This window comes from Scyliorhinus canicula, chromosome 13 (genome assembly GCF_902713615.1).
Source record: "Scyliorhinus canicula chromosome 13, sScyCan1.1, whole genome shotgun sequence".
NCBI lineage: Eukaryota > Metazoa > Chordata > Chondrichthyes > Carcharhiniformes > Scyliorhinidae > Scyliorhinus > Scyliorhinus canicula.
In genome coordinates this window covers 153,668,486-153,674,492 of record NC_052158.1, presented here as the reverse complement: position 1 = coordinate 153,674,492, position 6,007 = coordinate 153,668,486, and the positions used below count along the sequence as shown (strand labels likewise).

Genomic DNA, 6,007 nt, shown 5'->3' with positions numbered 1-6,007 from the left:
GGCGAGTTCACTACTGTTGCAGGTAGGGCATTCCACGGCCTCACCATTCTTTGCATAAAAAACCTACCTCTGACATCTGTCCTAGATCTATTACCCCTCAATTTAAGGCTATGTCCCCTCGTGCTAGCCACCTCCATCCGCGGGAGAAGGCTCTCACTGTCCACCCTATCTAACCCTCTGATCATTTTGTATGCCTCTATTAAGTCACCTCTTAACCTTCTTCTCTCTAACGAGAACAACCTCAAGTCCATCAGCCTTTCCTCATAAGATTTTCCCTCCATACCAGGCAACATCTGGTAAATCTCCTCTGCACCCGTTCCAAAGCTTCCACGTCCTTCCTATAATGAGGCGACCAGAACTGTACGCAATACTCCAAATGCGGCCGTACCAGAGTTTTGTACAGCTGCAACATGACCTCATGGCTCCGGTACTCAATCCCTCTACCAATAAAGGCCAACACACCATAGGCCTTCTTCACAACCCTATAAACCTGGGTGGCAACTTTCAGGGATCTATGTACATGGACACCGAGGTCCCTCTGCTCATCCACACTGCCAAGAATTTTACCAAATATTCCGCATTCCTGTTTTTCTTTCCAAAGTGAATCACCTCACACTTCTCTACATTAAACTCCATTTGCCACCTCTCAGCCCAGCTCTGCAGCTTATCTATGTCCCTCTGTAACCTGCAACATCCTTCCACACTGTCTACAACTCCACCGACTTTAGTGTCGTCTGCAAATTTTCTCACCCAACCTTCTGTGCCCTCCTCTAGGTCATTTATAAAAATGACAAACAGCAACGGCCCCAGAACAGATCCTTGTGGTACGCCACTCGTAACTGAACTCCATTCTGAACATTTCCCATCAACTACCACTCTCTGTCTTCTTTCAACTAGCCAATTTCTGATCCACATCTCTAAATCACCCTCAATCCCCAGCCTCCGTATTTTCTGCAATAGCCGACCGTGGGGAACCTTATCAAACGCTTTATTGAAATCCATATACACCACATCAACTGCTCTACCCTCGTCTACCTGTTCAGTCACCTTCTCAAAGAACTCGATAAGGTTTGTGAGGCATGACCTACCCTTCACAAAACCATGCTGACTATCCCTAATCATATTATTCCTATCTAGATGATTATAAATCGTATCTTTTATAATCCTCTCCAAGACTATACCCACCACAGACGTGAGGCTCACCGGCCTATAGTTACCGGGGTTATCTCTACTCCCCTTCTTGAACAAAGGGACCACATTTGCTATCCTCCAGTCCTCTGGCACTATTCCTGTAGCCAATGATGACCTAAAAATCAAAGCCAAAGGCTCAGCAATCTCTTCCCTGGCTTCCCAGAGAATCCTAGGATCAATCCCATCAGGCCCCGGGGACTTATCTATTTTCACCTTGTCCAGAATCGCCAACACTTCTTCCCTACGCACCTCAATGCCATCTATTCTAATAGCCTGGGTCTCAGCATTCTCCTCCACAACATTATCTTTTTCCTGAGTGAATACTGATGAAAAGTATTCATTTAGTATCTCGCTTATCTCCTCGGCCTCCACACACAGCTTCCCACCACTGTCCTTGACTGGCCCTACTCTTACCCTAGTCATTCTTTTATTCCTGACATACCTATAGAAAGCTTTTGGGTTTTCCTTGATCCTACCTGCCAAATACTTCTCATGTCTTTGATGAACTAATTGGTGCATCTGGCTGGAGTCTCACTGACTGCAGGGCCTCTGTTGGATAGTCTAACTGGAACAAACTTAGTCCTTAAAATATACACCCAATTTTTAAGTTCAAAACTTTTACATAGTTAAATAATTGAACGCAAAGAAAAGGCAGCTGTTGGACATCTGAAACAAACCCGGAAAATGCACTAAACACCAAACATGTTCGGCAGCATCGGTGGAAAGAAGAGACTAGATAATGGACGGGATTATCCCACTTCCCAGGCACCTATTTCTTGACAGGGCGTCGATCACTGGTGTCGGGATTCTCCGCTTCCGCCGCTTGTCAATCAGAATTCCCATTGAAGCCAACCCGTGCCGCTGGGAAAACCAACCGCGCAAGATCTGGACAAAGGCCTTGTCCATCTGCATAGAGCCGGTTGCCCTGAAATTAAGTATAGGTTATTGTAGTTGTTAGGTGTAGTTTACCTTGTAGTGTTTTGTGTTGCATGTCGAAGTAATCGTCTGTAAATAAACCATCTATGAACTTGAACTGACTAACTGGTTGTGTGGTCCTTTGATCGATATCCGGTAAAGCTTTGTGGTGGTATCATTTGATACCTGGCGACCCTAAAGAGCATCATTATTAATTGGCAACATTATTGATGACTCCGGTGCCGATTGGCAACATGTTTCTTCCCACAGTTTAATGATTTGCAGGTTAGGTGGATTGGCCACACTAAATTACCCCTTAGTGTCCAGGGTTTAGCGGGTTAGGTGGGGGTTACGGGGATATGGTCAGGGAATGGGCCTGGGTAGGGTGCCCTTTCAGAGAGTCAGTGCAGACTCGATTGGACGAATGGCCTCCTTCTGCACTGGACTCTATGATTCTGTTACTCTTGGGGACTAGGATAATATTACTTTGATTTTGATGGAAACTTGTATGATTTGAAATATAGTGTTTGTGTCAAGTATAAGTTTGTGTTTGGGATTCTCCTATGGAAATAAGAATTAGATGTATTTTTGGGATACTATGTAGTGTTGCGATTTATACGCTTTGTATAACCATCGAGTTGCATGCTTTCTCACAATATTAAATTTACATCTTTTTTTGAAACTTAAACTGTCTCGTCTAACTTTCCTATTCAAACACTCTGTGAGCCCAACTTCAAAACCCTTTGACGGGGAAATAATTTCTCAGGAGTTCTCACCCGGATCATTATAATATCCAGGAGATTGCAAAGTAGCTAAAAGAAAACTTGAATTTTAGTCAATTGGGAGGAAGGAACCACTGTGAATTGACCTTTTTCCTTTGGGTGGGGGGTTCATTGAACAATGCGTAGCCAAATTCCAGGTGGAATCTTTGTATATTTTAGCTAAATGTGGGTCTTAGCCTTGTCCCTACGATGAAAGAACCACCCACTGCGTGTACCAATTCCTTTTTCATAGCTGTGCATTTCTTTATTCTCTGAAATATTTGCTTATTCATTTCAATCTAAAGCAGCATCACTACTCTCTGGAGATATTCCTCGGTTACATGTATAATCTCAGTCAAGGAGAAGTTGCCGCCAAGAGAGGTTGCTGCTTTGTTAATGAGCATGTTTCAGTGAAGACATCAATCCCAGATCATTTCTATCTGTCCTGGTGACTGAGCTAGAACTAACGGCGCACAAATAGACTACTTGGTCCAAGAAGTCTATTGCTGTTGTTTATGTTTTTCACAAAGCTCCGGCTATCTTACTTCATCGAAGGGCAGCACCTCTGTAGAGAAGTCGAGTCGATGGGCGTGATTCTGCCCATCAGTCGCAGACATAAATCCCGTCATGACCACAAAATATCGCGAGAGGTCAGAAACGGGATTTGTGCTGGCGAGAAGGTGATGTTCCTGGGCTCGGCCCAATGATGCAATCAGTTTTGCGCCCAGGAAGGGTGAGGACCTGATTCAAATTAATCTGAATGCATTTCAGTATCATTGGCGAGGTTATAGACGAATCTCCAGACCTCATCGAACCTTCCCGCCCACCAGCGTGATGTCACATGGGAGTGAATCACTACTGTTTTTTTTAAAATGGAGAACCAGGAGCCATTGACTGCCGAGTGAGGAAATAGATGAGATTTCCTCTCCACCTTGTTACCAGGGTGTACAAGGGGACAGTATCTGTTGGGGAGCTGTAGAGTGGGGCTGATTCGAGGGTGTTGGGGTTGGGAGCACTGGTGGGCATGTTTTTAGAGATTATGCTGTAGTTACCCAGGAGGCTGAAGTACAAAAGCGTGACAAAAAAAGAGAGCTCTTGTGATGACACAGCCTGACTATGAATGGTGTCTATTGATGTTGCATGTTTTAGCTACAGAGACTAATGGTGCTCGCTAACATTCCTGAAACTCATGCTCACCAAACTAATTGGCCAACATAAGTTAAGCCTGAACAATGTCAGCTGCCCACATTTTGAAAGTCAAGGAGACTCCAAAATAGTTCAATGTCAAGGAGAGCCTATGGCGATCCTAGTCTGAAAATGCCTGATCTTGGAAGCTAAGCTGACTCAGGCCTGGTTAGTACGTGGATGGGAGACTGCTTGGGAATACCAGCAACAGCCTGACATAGTCATACTCACAGAATCATAGCTTACAGATAATGTCCCAGTAACCACTATCACCATTCCTGAGCATGCCCTGTCTCACCGGCAAGACAGACCCAGCAGAGGTGGTGGTGTACAGTCAGGAGGGGGTTACCCTGGGAGTGCTCAACATCGACTCTGGACCCCAAGAGGTCTCATGGCTTCAGATAAAACATGGACAAGGACACCTCCTGCCGATGACCATGTACTGTCCACCATCAACTGATGAATCAGTCCTGCTCCATGTTGGACACCACATGAGGAATCACTGAAGGGGGCAAGGGTACAGAATAAACTCTGGGTGTGGACTTGAAGACTGCCACAGACCGAGTTGGCCGGTCATAGGACACAGCTGCTAGTCTGGGACTGCAGCAGGTGGTGAGGGAACCAAGAAGAGGGAAAAACATACTTGACCTGATCCTCACCAATCTGCCTGCTGCAGATGCATCTGTCCATGATAGTATCGGTAGAAGTGACCACTGCACAGTCCTTGTGAAGTCTCCTCTTCACATTGAGGATACCCTCTATTGTGTTGTGTGGCATTACTACCGTGCTAAATGGGATAGACTTAGAACAGACCAAGCAACTCAAGACTGTGCATCCATGAGGCGCTGGGGGCCATCAGCAGCAGCAGCAGAATTGTATTCAACTAAAATCTGCAACCTCATGGCCCAGCATATCTCCCATCCTACCATTACTGCAAAGCCAGGTGATCAACCCTGGTTCAATGAAGAGTACAGGAGAGCATGCCAGGAGCAACACCAGGCATACCTAAAAATCATGTGTCAACCTGGTAAAGCTACAACACAGCTACTTGTGTGCCAAACAACATAAGTAGCAAATAATTGACAGAGCTATGAATTGCACAACCAACGGATCAGATCTAAGCTCTGCAGTCCTGTCACATCCAGCCGTGAATGGTGGTGGACAATTTGACAACTCACTGGAGGAGGAGGCTCCACAAATACCCCCATCCTCAATGATGGCGGAGCCCAGCACATCTGTGCAAAAGACAAGTCTGAAGCATTCGCAACAATCTTCGCTCACCGAGGTGCTTGTCTGTGACATGGTGGATGGTGTGGATGATCACCTCTGTCATGTCCTCCTCGGTGATCTCCTCCATGGTGCTGTCTCAGGTGGAAGGGGAGTGGCTCTGCTTAATGGTGGATCAGTATCATCGGTTGATGTTCCTGCAAGGCAAGGCAAGGGACATGGTTTTCGTACACGGCCTGGTCGAGGGTTTGAACAATAAATATCTCACTTGAGACTGGTCATCTGGAAGAAGGTGCAGTGGCTCTTCACTTCTTGTCACAAACCAATCACGCTCTCTGTGCACCTGGTTCTCTCCTCCGAGCTCCGTGGCCCCTCCTCGAAAGGTGTCAGGATCCTTAAATTGGGCATCCCACTGCCCATTTTCTCTCTCGCTTGGCGAATATGGGCTACCTTCTGCAGGGACACAAAAGGGAATATTGTGAGCCGGATGCCTGGCAGGTCAGACGTTGAGGACAACTGGTAAGTGTGGACATTGCACACAAGCAGGATGGGGTTCTGATTAGAAGTGCCGGTGGGTTTGAGGATGGTGCGGAGAGAGCGGGTACTGGGAACGTGCAAGGTGGCACCTTGTGAGTTCAATCTGACATTACAGGGGTGTCTAAATGGTTGAATGCCAAGGTAGAGACAAGGGTCACTTACCCTTGCAGGTCGTAGGAGATCATTCATCT

The 6,007-nt window shown here is 46.3% G+C and overlaps 1 protein-coding gene across 1 annotated transcript in view; it reads left to right on the top strand.

Annotated features, from left to right (window-relative positions):
- LOC119975466 (membrane-spanning 4-domains subfamily A member 8-like) overlaps positions 1-6,007 on the top strand; it is a 252,233-nt gene that overhangs the window by 64,163 nt on the left and 182,063 nt on the right. The gene's annotated exons all lie outside the window — the stretch shown is intronic.